Source organism: Gymnoscopelus microlampas, assembly GCF_963454915.1.
Source record: "Gymnoscopelus microlampas genome assembly, chromosome: 17".
Lineage (NCBI taxonomy): Eukaryota > Metazoa > Chordata > Actinopteri > Myctophiformes > Myctophidae > Gymnoscopelus > Gymnoscopelus microlampas.
The window spans coordinates 49893504-49905507 of NC_139954.1; the positions used below are offsets into that span (position 1 = coordinate 49893504).

At 36.0% G+C, this 12004-nt stretch overlaps 1 protein-coding gene across 1 annotated transcript in view; it reads right to left on the reverse strand.

Annotated features, from left to right (window-relative positions):
- The window catches only part of LOC311064717 (ras-related protein Ral-B), a 37593-nt gene extending 27067 nt beyond the window's left edge, over positions 1-10526 (reverse strand). The window contains exon 1 of the mRNA XM_084084639.1: positions 10376-10526. The gene's annotated coding sequence lies outside the window, so the exon portion shown is untranslated. The remainder of the gene's footprint in view (positions 1-10375) is intronic.
- Positions 10527-12004: the final 1478 nt, after the last annotated feature.

Consider the following 12004-nt stretch of genomic DNA (forward strand, 5'->3'; position numbering starts at 1 on the left):
CAACAAACACGTCTCACTAATACACAACAGAAACACAACAAACACGTCTCACTAACACACAACAGAAACACAACAAACACGTCTCACTAACACACAACAGAAACACAACAAACACGTCTCACTAACACACAACAGAAACACAACAAACACGTCTCACTAACACACAACAGAAACACAACAAACACGTCTCACTAACACACAACAGAAACACAACAAACACGTCTCACTAACACACAACAGAAACACAACAAACACGTCTCACTAACACACAACAGAAACACAACAAACACGTCTCACTAACACACAACAGAAACACAACAAACACGTCTCACTAACACACAACAGAAACACAACAAACACGTCTCACTAACACACAACAGAAACACAACAAACACGTCTCACTAACACACAACAGAAACACAACAAACACGTCTCACTAACACACAACAGAAACACAACAAACACGTCTCACTAACACACAACAGAAACACAACAAACACGTCTCACTAACACACAACAGAAACACAACAAACACGTCTCACTAATACACAACAGAAACACAACAAACACGTCTCACTAATACACAACAGAAACACAACAAACACGTCTCACTAACACACAACAGAAACACAACAAACACGTCTCACTAATACACAACAGAAACACAACAAACACGTCTCACTAATACACAACAGAAACACAACAAACACGTCTCACTAACAAACAACAGAAACACAACAAACACGTCTCACTAACACACAACAGAAACACAACAAACACGTCTCACTAACACACAACAGAAACACAACAAACACGTCTCACTAACACACAACAGAAACACAACAAACACGTCTCACTAACACACAACAGAAACACAACAAACACGTCTCACTAACACACAACAGAAACACAACAAACACGTCTCACTAACACACAACAGAAACACAACAAACACGTCTCACTAACACACAACAGAAACACAACAAACACGTCTCACTAATACACAACAGAAACACAACAAACACGTCTCACTAATACACAACAGAAACACAACAAACACGTCTCACTAACACACAACAGAAACACAACAAACACGTCTCACTAATACACAACAGAAACACAACAAACACGTCTCACTAATACACAACAGAAACACAACAAACACGTCTCACTAACACACAACAGAAACACAACAAACACGTCTCACTAACACACAACAGAAACACAACAAACACGTCTCACTAACACACAACAGAAACACAACAAACACGTCTCACTAACACACAACAGAAACACAACAAACACGTCTCACTAACACACAACAGAAACACAACAAACACGTCTCACTAATACACAACAGAAACACAACAAACACGTCTCACTAATACACAACAGAAACACAACAAACACGTCTCACTAACACACAACAGAAACACAACAAACACGTCTCACTAACACACAACAGAAACACAACAAACACGTCTCACTAACACACAACAGAAACACAACAAACACGTCTCACTAATACACAACAGAAACACAACAAACACGTCTCACTAACACACAACAGAAACACAACAAACACGTCTCACTAACACACAACAGAAACACAACAAACACGTCTCACAAAACAAGTTCCATTTGTGCTAGAATCAGCGATCTGTTCATGTTCATCAGATTAAAGGGATAGTTCACCCAAAAAAAATGACTTATTTTCTATCAATTACACACTCCATGAAGCATTGAATTCATGGAGATTTTTTAGTTTTGTCACACAATCATTTGATGACCCGCGGTCTCTCCGGTAGGAGACTCAAAGGAGACTCTTTGAGTCTCCTACCGGATACATTAGTATCTTTACTTTGAGTCTCCTACCGGATACATTAGCATCTTTACTTTGAGTCTCCTACCGGATACATTAGCATCTTTACTTTGAGTCTCCTACCGGATACATTAGCATCTTTACTTTGAGTCTCCTACCGGATACATTAGTATCTTTACTTTGAGTCTCCTACCGGATACATTAGTATCTTTACTTTGAGTCTCCTACCGGATACATTAGCATCTTTACTTTGAGTCTCCTACTGGATACATTAGCATCTTTACTTTGTGTCTCCTACTGGATACATTAGTATCTTTACTTTGAGTCTCCTACCGGATACATTACAGGGTCCCCACACATTTTTAGCAATGAATTTCCAAAACTTTTCCAAAACTTTTCCAGAATATTTAGCCCAATTTCCAGGCCTATATAACAATCATTCAGCGCAATAATGTGTCTCTTACTCCTATGTACAATGCCCAAAGATAGGCAGTGTAGCAAAATAAATAAATACAAAACAATAAAAAGTGTTTGGGGGTGGGGCACAGCCGCGAAACCTCGCTCAAAATAGAGCCTGCGAAAATAGGAGGGATGGACGACGTCGTTGCACGGTTCGTTGTCGCTTGCGGTAGGTCAGGACGGTCTCATTCAAAAACATGTACGGTAGGTCAGGACGGTCTCATTCAAAAACATGTATTTTAATGAGATTTCATCGCCCGCTCGTGTCGTGTCACGTCGCATCGCTGGCCGTGCGGATGGGGTGTTACACAGCCTGTTTGGCGAAAAACGACTTATGTTACATATTTCGTGTAATGTTATACATGTTTATGAAAAGGTTTTGTATTAAAAAAAATCAATAGCCAAAAACAATGCATAGCCAAATATTTTTCCAGGACCCTTGATAAATTCCAGGACCTTTGATGAAGTTTGATCAATTCCAAACCTTTTCCAGTACTGGATTATTTCTTTTTTAATTTCAAAATATTTCCAGGAATTTCATGACCGTGGGGACCCTGACATTAGTATCTTTACTTTGAGTCTCCTACTGGATACATTAGTATCTTTACTTTGAGTCTCCTACCGGATACATTAGTATCTTTACTTTGAGTCTCCTACTGGATACATTAGTATCTTTACTTGTGTCTCCTACTGGATACATTAGTATCTTTACTTTGAGTCTCCTACTGGATACATTAGCATCTTTACTTTGAGTCTCCTACTGGATACATTAGCATCTTTACTTTGAGTCTCCTACTGGAGACATTAGCATCTTTACTTTGAGTCTCCTACTGGATACATTAGCATCTTTACTTTGAGTCTCCTACTGGATACATTAGCATCTTTACTTTGAGTCTCCTACTGGATACATTAGCATCTTTACTTTGAGTCTCCTACTGGATACATTAGCATCTTTACTTTGAGTCTCCTACCGGATACATTAGCATCTTTACTTTGAGTCTCCTACTGGATACATTAGCATCTTTACTTTGAGTCTCCTACTGGATACATTAGTATCTTTACTTTGAGTCTCCTACTGGATACATTAGTATCTTTACTTTGAGTCTCCTACCGGATACATTAGTATCTTTACTTTGAGTCTCCTACTGGATACATTAGTATCTTTACTTTGAGTCTCCTACTGGATACATTAGCATCTTTACTTTGAGTCTCCTACTGGATACATTAGCATCTTTACTTTGAGTCTCCTACTGGATACATTAGTATCTTTACTTTGAGTCTCCTACTGGATACATTAGCATCTTTACTTTGAGTCTCCTACTGGATACATTAGCATCTTTACTTTGAGTCTCCTACTGGATACATTAGTATCTTTACTTTGAGTCTCCTACTGGATACATTAGCATCTTTACTTTGAGTCTCCTACTGGATACATTAGCATCTTTACTTTGAGTCTCCTACCGGATACATTAGTATCTTTACTTTGAGTCTCCTACTGGATACATTAGTATCTTTACTTTGAGTCTCCTACCGGATACATTAGTATCTTTACTTTGAGTCTCCTACTGGATACATTAGTATCTTTACTTTGAGTCTCCTACCGGATACATTAGTATCTTTCCACCGGTCATCAACATATTGAATGCGACAAAAACAAAATAACTCCATGAATTCAATGCTTCATGGGTTAGGCCTTAGGGTTTGGTGTGTAATTGATAGAAAAAAAGTAATTTTTGGGGTGAACAACTCTTTTAATACTAGTAACAAACTCTAACAAGGTCTACTGACATTTAGCAGAATATCAACATTCACTCAACACTTCAATGAAGCTTTTATATCAGGCCTGATTAACCCATTCAATCCGGGAACGCGGCTGTGTCATTTTTATATTTCTTTGGCTATTCAAAAAATAGCAGATCAGTGCTATATCAGTGCTATATCAGTGCTATATCAGTGCTATATCAGAGGTGCTACAACTTTTCCAGGACCCCCAAAATTGTTAGACAAGTTATTAGACAAATGTGGACGTGTCTAATAATGTCTAATAATGTCTAATAATGTCTAATACTGTCTAATAATGTCTAATACTGTCTAATAATGTCTAATAATGTCTAATAATGTCTAATACTGTCTAATAATGTCTAATAATGTCTAATACTGTCTAATAATGTCTAATAATGTCTAATACTGTCTAATAATGTCTAATAATGTCTAATACTGTCTAATAATGTCTAATACTGTCTAATAATGTCTAATAATGTCTAATAATGTCTAATACTGTCTAATAATGTCTAATACTGTCTAATAATGTCTAATAATGTCTAATAATGTCTAATACTGTCTAATAATGTCTAATAATGTCTAATACTGTCTAATACTGTCTAATAATGTCTAATAATGTCTAATAATGTCTAATACTGTCTAATAATGTCTAATAATGTCTAATACTGTCTAATACTGTCTAATAATGTCTAATACTGTCTAATACTGTCTAATAATGTCTAATACTGTCTAATACTGTCTAATACTGTCTAATAATGTCTAATAATGTCTAATACTGTCTAATAATGTCTAATAATGTCTAATAATGTCTAATACTGTCTAATAATGTCTAATAATGTCTAATAATGTCTAATACTGTCTAATAATGTCTAATAATGTCTGGGTGTTTCAGGCTATAACAGACACACATAATTAGGCCCTTAATAACAACACAAAGGATGTGGAGCAATGCTCTGTAACATTATCAGATCTACAATGCTCTGTAACATTATCAGATCTACAATGCTATGTAACATTATCAGATCTACAATGTTCTGTAACATTATCAGATCTACAATGCTCTGTAACATTATCAGATCTACAATGCTATGTAACATTATCAGATCTACAATGTTCTGTAACATTATCAGATCTACAATGTTCTGTAACATTATCAGATCTACAATGTTCTGTAACATTATCAGATCTACAATGTTCTGTAACATTATCAGATCTACAATGCTCTGTAACATTATCAGATCTACAATGTTCTGTAACATTATCAGATCTACAATGTTCTGTAACATTATCAGATCTACAATGCTCTGTAACATTATCAGATCTACAATGTTCTGTAACATTATCAGATCTACAATGTTCTGTAACATTATCAGATCTACAATGCTCTGTAACATTATCAGATCTACAATGCTCTGTAACATTATCAGATCTACAATGTTCTGTAACATTATCAGATCTACAATGTTCTGTAACATTATCAGATCTACAATGCTCTGTAACATTATCAGATCTACAATGCTCTGTAACATTATCATCTCTGTCAGGGCGGTAACCTCATATGTTCCAAAACTGCTACTTTTCAGGATTCAAAAGCAGCAGATCTACAAGCTGGAAACGCGGCGCGAAGCGACGCGTTTCCAGCTTGTAGATCTGTTGCTTGTGATGCTTTGGCGTGACGCTGTAGTGTGGTTAAGTTGGGCTTCATTTAGGAAAAAATACAAAAAGTAAAAAAATGGAGTTACGAGGTTTCTGCCCGACAGAAACACTAGTCTAGTGTCTATAAACTATGGGTTAGGTTTATTATTATTATTATAACTATGGGAGGAGGATATATTATATATAAACTATGGGTTAGGTTTATTATTATTATTATTATAACTATGGGAGGAGGATATATTATATATAAACTATGGGTTAGGTTTATTATTATTATTATAACTATGGGAGGAGGATATATTATATATAAACTATGGGTTAGGGTTATTATTATTATTATAACTATGGGAGGAGGATATATTATATATAAACTATGGGTTAGGTTTATTATTATTATTATTATAACTATGGGAGGAGGATATATTATATATAAACTATGGGTTAGGTTTAGGTAAACTATGGGTTAGGTTTAGGTAAACTATGGGTTAGGGTTAGGTAAACTATGGGTTAGGTTTAGGTAAACTATGGGTTAGGGTTAGGTAAACTATGGGTTAGGTTTAGGTAAACTATGGGTTAGGGTTAGGTAAACTATGGGTTAGGTTTAGGTAAACTATGGGTTAGGGTTAGGTAAACTATGGGTTAGGTTTAGGTAAACTATGGGTTAGGGTTAGGTAAACTATGGGTTAGGTTTAGGTAAACTATGGGTTAGGGTTAGGTAAACTATGGGTTAGGTTTAGGTAAACTATGGGTTAGGGTTAGGTAAACTATGGGTTAGGTTTAGGTAAACTATGGGTTAGGTTTAGGTAAACTATGGGTTAGGGTTAGGTAAACTATGGGTTAGGTTTAGGTAAACTATGGGTTAGGGTTAGGTAAACTATGGGTTAGGTTTAGGTAAACTATGGGTTAGGTTTAGGTAAACTATGGGTTAGGTTTAGGTAAACTATGGGTTAGGTTTAGGTAAACTATGGGTTAGGTTTAGGTAAACTATGGAGGATGATATCAAATAGCAAAGCTATTGTTAATGGGCTTTTTTTTTAGGTTGTCTGAAAGTAGGTCTTGCGCCCCCCTGAGGCACATTAATCTGGATGATGTATTTATTTATTTCTCACTTTCCTCTAATGGCATTCAGACAGAACAGTCACTGCCCACCATGCTGTTCAATACATACATACATACACACACACACACACACACACACACACACACACACACACACACACACACACACACACACACACACACACACACACACACACACACACACACACACACACACACACACACACACACACACACACACACACACACACACACACACACACAGGCTTTATTACCCTCCTATAGGTTTATATATCGTTACTTTAAAAAGTAAGAGAAAGTTAAAGTGGTTATAAGTGTCTGTGGGGTTTTCTAACATATTGAATCAATGAACAGTATTAATGAGTTTGTGACTATAAGTAATAACTATAACTGTATTATATATGTATATATGTATTATATATAACAGTATGAATGACTGTATTATATATGTATATATGTATTATATATAACAGTATTAATGAGTTTGTGACTATAAGTAATAACTAGAACTGTATTATATATGTATATATGTATTATATATAACAGTATGAATGAGTTTGTGACTATAAGTAATAACTAGAACTGTATTATATATAACAGTATGAATGAGTTTGTGACTATAAGTAATAACTATAACTGTATTATATATGTATATATGTATTATATATAACAGTATGAATGAGTTTGTGACTATAAGTAATAACTATAACTGTATTATATATGTATATATGTATTATATATAACAGTATGAATGAGTTTGTGACTATAAGTAATAACTAGAACTGTATTATATATGTATATATGTATTATATATAACAGTATTAATGAGTTTGTGACTATAAGTAATAACTAGAACTGTATTATATATGTATATATGTATTATATATAACAGTATTAATGAGTTTGTGACTATAAGTAATAACTATAACTGTATTATATATGTATATATGTATTATATATAACAGTATGAATGAGTTTGTGACTATAAGTAATAACTAGAACTTTACAGGTTATTGTTTACAACTATATTCAGTTTTGGACACAGGGGGGTTAACTTTCCACTCCACAGCAGTGGTGGAAAAAGTACTCAAATGTTTTACTTAAGTAAAAGTATCAATACTGCAGAAATACTTTGTTACAAGTAAAAGTCCAGAATTCAAAATTTCCTTGAGTAAAAGCACAAAAGTATTGGTATCAAAATATACTTACAGTGCAAAAGTAAAAGTACTCATTATGCATAATGTCCCAATTCACAAGTTTTCAAATGTATGAAAACCTTTTGAAAATAGCAGATCTACAAGCTCACAATGCGTCGCATCGCGACTCAAAAACAAATTTCAACTGGTGTCGGGCTGCTATAGCATCTCCATTAGATGGCAGTACCCCCCCCCCCCCCCCCACCTGAGCTATAAGTGGCACAATAACCTATTTCCACATCAATACATAACCTGTGTGTGTGTGTGTGTGTGTGTGTGTGTGTGTGTGTGTGTGTGTGTGTGTGTGTGTGTGTGTGTGTGTGTGTGTGTGTGTGTGTGTGTGTGTGTGTGTGTGTGTGGGAGAGAGAGAGAGAGAGAGAGAGAGAGGAAAACAGTGTGATGTTGTGTGGAAACTAAGAGCTTTGTGCTGACAGGTGACATTGCACTCAAGGCACAATAATGAGCAACCTTGGGTGTGTCACCTCAGGGGAACCGTGTTCACTGTTATAGAGCAGAACAACTAATCATTCATTCATTCATTCTGCTGTTATAGAGCAACAACTGATCATTCATTCATTCTGCTGTTATAGAGCAACAACTGATCATTCATTCATTCATTCTGCTGTTATAGAGCAGAACAACTAATCATTCATTCATTCATTCTGCTGTTATAGAGCAACAACTGATCATTCATTCATTCATTCTGCTGTTATAGAGCAACAACCAATCATTCATTCATTCATTCTGCTGTTATAGAGCAACAACTGATCATTCATTCATTCATTCTGCTGTTATAGAGCAACAACTAATCATTCATTCATTCATTCTGCTGTTATAGAGCAACAACTGATCATTCATTCATTCATTCTGCTGTTATAGAGCAACAACTGATCATTCATTCATTCATTCTGCTGTTATAGAGCAACAACTAATCATTCATTCATTCTGCTGTTATAGAGCAACAACTGATCATTCATTCATTCATTCATTCATTCATTCTGCTGTTATAGAGCAACAACTGTTCATTCATTCATTCATTCATTCATTCTGCTGTTATAGAGCAACAACTGATCATTCATTCATTCATTCTGCTGTTATAGAGCAACAACTGATCATTCATTCATTCATTCTGCTGTTATAGAGCAACACATACATGTACATGTATGACACATACATGTACATGTATGTGTCATACATGTACATGTATGTGTCATACATGTAGGCCTGGTTTCAGACACACTGATCTGGTCACTCAGCCTGTGGCATCATGGATAGTTTAACCCATTAAAACCGGGAACGCATCTTTGTCATTTTAGATTTTATTTGGCTATTCAAAAATAGCAGATCTACAAGCTCGTACTGTGCCGCGCTACGAGCTTGTAGATCTGCTATTTTTTGAAGAATCGTGAAAATGTGTGCAAATCTTTGAATATATAGGCTATATATTCTTTAAAGCGAACATTTGGGGGGGGGGGGGGGGGTCCTGGAAAAACATATTTTTGAGATGGGGGTCCGTGGCCAAATACATATGATTTTGGGTGGGCCTTGACATGAAAAAGTTTGAGAACCACTGATATTATTAAAGCAACATAAGTTTGTTCAGAAAACTGTTAGGATTTAGAAGACATTTGTAGAATCCCCCAGAAGCAAATATTTGAGTTAAAAATGTTACAAGTATTCAAAGATTTGCACAAGTTTTCACGATATTTCCAAAATAACCCAAATAAATCTATAAATGATACACAGATGTGTTCCCGGTCTTAATAGATTAATTAACACAGAGCAGATCACGAGAGAATACTCAGTGTGTGTGTGTGTGTGTGTGTGTGTGTGTGTGTGTGTGTGTGTGTGTGTGTGTGTGTGTGTGTGTGTGTGTGTGTGTGTGTGTGTGTGCATTTGTATCTCAAGAGAGAGAGAGAGAGAGAGTAGGCTACAATTGTAACGAAATGGACGATCTGGCTACATTGTGTCCACTACACCATAGCCCACATTAACAACATTAAGTTAAACCACAAAAAGTCACATTTTGAAGAGAGAGGGATATTGATATGAATATCCATGCTGCTGATCCTTTAGGCTGAATGCATGAAGACAGACACCAACTACAACGCCTATAGTACTGTATACAAGCATCTAACATGGATTATTAGACGTTTTTCCACCATCCAGGCGAGGATAATCATCTAAAATCACACCACAATAGATGAAGTACTAAATCATAATGTATAATAATAATAATAATAGGTGGACTGTTAGATCTAATCCAGGCAGCAGTGGTTTGCTCGTCCTTTCCCTTGAATGAAGAGCTTTGCTACAGTGTAGCAGAGCAGCAGTTATTACACAGTTATTACACATTAATATGCTGTTTATTATAACTTACCCTGTGTCTGTCCCCTGGATGGATGCTATCTGGATGGCAGCATTTAATGTGGCCGTAGGTAGCAACTATAGACAGACAGGCTGCAACACACACAGACAGACAGGCTTGCAGACAGACAGACAGGCTGCAACAAAAAACCCCACCTTCCTTCTCCCTCTCCTTCCGGACGTGCAGAATATCAGTGTTGCCAGGTTTTGAGAGAGAAATAAGCAGCCCAGGTCTAGGGAAAAAAAGACCAAAAGAAGCAACTATTTATTAGGCCATTATGAGCACTTTAAACCTATACTGTATACATTGAAAACAACCGATTTACAAGCTCACAATGTGTCGTGATGCGACGCGTTGTGAGCTTGTAGATCTGCTATTTATAAAATTGATATCTTGAAATAAAATCTAGAATATATTTGGAAGATTTTTGTTGAAACATTCTAACAACACAAATCTAGTAGGCGGGGCTCCCTGCACAACATATTTTCAGATGGGGTTTAGCGACAAATACATAATTAAGTTCATTTGGGGGTCCATGACATGAAAATGTTTGAGAACTAAAATAATCTCCTTGTTTTTTTTTTATTGGAAGCTCAAGACCAAATAAACCACTACACTTTAGAAACAAGCCCAAAGAACACTAGCAATAACTATCGAAATTTACTGGCAACTTTACAGAAAAACAAGCCCAAAGTCGCTTATAACAAGCGGACCTGGCAACACTGACGTGCAGATCTGCTGCAGAAGACATCCACACATGAGCGTATGCTGACGGCAAACGCTACGCTAGCCCCGTACACACCCATGTTATAGGAAAAACCGGACCGGAACTTCCGGTTTCTAACTTAACATGGTTGTGTACGGGGCTAGCGTAGCGTTTGCCGTCAGCATACGCTCATGTGGGTACATCCACACATTTCGATAGTTATTGCTAGTGTTGTTTGGGCTTGTTTCTAAAGTGTAGTGGTTTATTTGGTCTTGAGCTTCCAATAAAAAAAAACCAAGAAGATTATTTTAGTTCTCAAACATTTTCATGTCATGACTCATGGACCCCCAAATGAACTTAATTATGTAGCGTAAGCGTAGCGTTTGCCGTCAGCATACGCTCATGTGTGGATGCAACCACAGAGCACCAACCTCCCATAGCCCGGAGGGACTGCAATGCTGTGATTGGCTAGTCTGTTGTTGGACAGCAACCATTCAGCCACTGGCATACTTTTCTTTATTATTATTAGTTATTGATAAATGTACATAAACCTACACTGAATAATATACGCATCCATGTTATGGTATTACTGGGTGTGAAGCTGAAGCTCATAGATAAATAGATCATAACAATATTGTCTATAAGACATTAATCTGGAGTTAATGTTTGGAGTTTAAAGGAATGTCTTTTTTCACTATTATTATAAAAATAAATCGGTTGTAAAATGAATATATAAACTTCTAAACAAATGAATAATAATAATATTATATATATATATATATATATATATATATATATATATATATATATATATATATATATATATATATATATATATATATAATATATTATACTCAGAACGTTGCCACCCGGCGTCAGCGGGTGCCTTACTTCCAACTAGCCAATCAGAGAGCGGCAATCCATCCGGGCGATGG